Source organism: Cryptomeria japonica, chromosome 8, assembly GCF_030272615.1.
Source record: "Cryptomeria japonica chromosome 8, Sugi_1.0, whole genome shotgun sequence".
Classification (NCBI taxonomy): domain Eukaryota; kingdom Viridiplantae; phylum Streptophyta; class Pinopsida; order Cupressales; family Cupressaceae; genus Cryptomeria; species Cryptomeria japonica.
In genome coordinates, this window is record NC_081412.1 from 496,039,865 (window position 1) to 496,042,856 (window position 2,992).

General features: G+C 38.4%; 1 long non-coding RNA gene across 1 annotated transcript; it reads left to right on the top strand.

Annotated features, from left to right (window-relative positions):
• The first annotated feature begins 316 nt into the window (after nucleotides 1-316).
• On the top strand, nucleotides 317-2,675 carry LOC131064667 (uncharacterized). The gene is made up of 2 exons (XR_009111305.2): nucleotides 317-1,412; nucleotides 1,513-2,675. It is a non-coding gene; the product is annotated as an uncharacterized LOC131064667 (long non-coding RNA).
• Nucleotides 2,676-2,992: the final 317 nt, after the last annotated feature.

The following is a 2,992-nucleotide window of genomic DNA, read 5'->3' on the forward strand; positions in this document are numbered from 1 at the left end:
GTTAAAACTAAAATTGAAAGGAAACACATAAGGATAATTTTTTTGAGATTAAAAAATTGTTAGACAAAACTGTTAAGAATAGATTAATCTACTTTTTATATGGTTGTTCTAATCTGCAAACTCTTTTGAATACTTTTAAGAAAACTTCTAAGAGAGGTTTTGAAAGTATATGTCAACTCACGAAAACAATTTGACACCACTTAAACAGTGTCATATTGGTCAGCCCATGGTTTTTGATATTAATAGTTGTTTTCAAGTGAGCTACTTATCTATATAAACAAGATTTTGTTGTTCGCAAATATTCAAACCAGAGAAAGTGTTAGATTCTTCAAATATTTAGAAAGTCACATTACAAAATTATGATACTAAGTTGTCTTCCAAATTAAAAATGTTTTGTTGTTAGTTTCTCCCCCTAACTTCTATCCTCTATTCTTCTGTATTGCTTTCTAAATCAAAGAGGAAATTATTGCATTCTATTGCAATATTTCCTTTCAGAGACTGGTCAAGATGTGAAGATGGCTATGTGGAAGAGAGCATATTGGGTTCTTGGTGATCTTCTTGTGCTAAGTGCTTTCCCAATCCAATTGCTAAACTTGCTTAGTGCTCAGGGTAGGCCAGTGACTGTGAACTCCGAATTTCAAATCCCTGATTGTGTTGGCTATCATATCTGGCTTTTTCATGATTGTCTTGCTTTTCATTTCTAACTTATCCATGGCTTTTCCTGCTGTATAGCGCAATTTTCACATTCTTTGTTCATCCTGTCTCGGGACCTTTTCTTAGGGTTCAACAAGAAGAGATATTGGCTTTTCTCTAGGCAATCGTTTAGTATATCTGCAAAGGAGCACTCTAATTCCTTCAGTAGTTCACTCACATCAGTTCGTTCATTGCACTCAATGCTGTTGCATAACTTGTACACTGCGAGGCCTGATGCTGCTGCTTTCCAGTCAATGGTGCCGTTGCATCCAACACTCTTCCAGTGGTTTCATTGGCCTTCTTTTTCTTTCTCATCTTTAGTGATATAATATTGAAACTTCAGGAGGGTTTTACTTTTTGAGGTTATCCAATGCTGGACGAACGCATCCAGGTGTTGCATATCTGAATTTCCTAGCAAGAAGGTGGCCATTCTTCAGTTTCCTTTGCAAGACACCGAAGTACCTTTCCGCTGCTTGGCTGGTGATTCCGTCGGCTTCCTTGTCCGTCTCTTCAATGAAATCTATCTTTTCCCATGTCTGAGAATATGCCACCAAACAATCCTTAGCGGCCTTTGGAAGAGAAGAAAGGATGAGAGTCGGAACAGTATTCCTTGTCGACTTCAGCATGAATTGTAGAGAGATGAACGCTGATACTGAGCAGAGACGCGGCTGTAATTTTCCATGACTTTCTACTCACGGCTGCGAAATGCTCTTCCACAGGTAACGAACCATTTTCTTCTTCTTGTGATTGTTGTTTTGCCACGTCACTTGCTTCTTGTGGTTGTTCATTCCAGGTCTTAATCAGTCTCTTCTTGCGCAGGTACTTTATCCGTTTGGGATTTGTCAGGCTCTATGCACCGCCGGCGTAGATCATATTGTGGTCTCTTGTTAGCCAGAAAGTGTACCAGATGTTCACACTTTTATTCACCATCTTGATTGCCTTGTATGATTAGGTTGTTAGCCTTTGCAAAGGACTCCAGGCTACCCAACCAAAGTTCTTGCGGAGTCCCCCATAACATCTGAACGCCCTTTATTATTTTCCGTATTTTGGATAGTCTTCAAATGCACATAGTTCGTATTTTCATAATCATCAAACATGCTAGTCCACAAGCTTTGCCGAAAGAAACCGTGAGCCGCTGCAGTCCAATCACGGCAGACAATAATTTTCTTGGTGAACTGAGTGTAATCTCCTCTTTGACAACCAGTCCTTAATTTGATTATGGCTAGAAACAATTGTCCGAAATGTCTCAGGTTTTCTGTCCAGAAATCCTCTATCCTAAAACCGCTACGCTAGCTGTCCGATTTTCATCTTTTGCATAAACCCACTGCTGTAGCCCACCTCCAATCGATACGATGAAGATGAATACAGATTGCAGCAAAGTGGTAGTATATCTTTATAATAGCATAAATGTGCCCATCTTCACGGTGTGGATATTCCTAACCTCACCCAGGATCGTAATCACTGTTTGAATTGTAACAAAGGAGGCCAAGGCCGAGCTGGCAATGATATGTTAAAGGGAGTAAATGCGAGCAACACTCCATGCATATTCTACTGTCCGCCAGCAGTATGAATAATGACGGTGGTGTTGTTCTTCTCCCTTATCCTCTCTGAACAGTGAGTGCATGTAAGTGCTGGGTGTTTCTCCTCCACTCTCTGCACATCTTCAACTATCCGCCAACAAGTCGAATGGTGATCTTTATCTTGTCCGCCAACAGGAGTGATCATGATGGCAACCCTCCTCCCTCTTCTGGGCTCTCTGAACAACTTTTTCAAATACAATGTAGGGGGTCTATTCGGCAATAGTTCTAATATAGTATGTGTTTTGTCTTCTTTTATCATTGATGTAATAGTTTAGTATTTTAGGCATACCTTTAAGGGAAAGTAACATGTAATGCAGTAAGGATAGGTGCACCAGGAAAGAAGTATGCATTGTAATTACACTAAATGATGAATAATGGAAGCCATATAAAGTGCATGCTACACGCCTCCGATGTTGGAAATTATTACAAGCGCCTATCGACTGTTGCTATTATTAAATTTCCATATTAAAAAAAGTTTACGAGATAAGAATTATCTCCTTCCTAAAGACAAGTATTACAGGGGTCAATTTTCTTAATCTTGGTAGTAATCACCCAATTGTATGATATTGTTAATATCTCATTTTATTTTATGTCAGAGTAAAATAATTGAACAAAATTTTATAGAATTAAAAAAAGTTTCATTGAACTTATAAATTTTAGGTGGGTATAATATAATTTTCATGGTATACAATGGAGAATTTTTTTGAAAACAATGATGA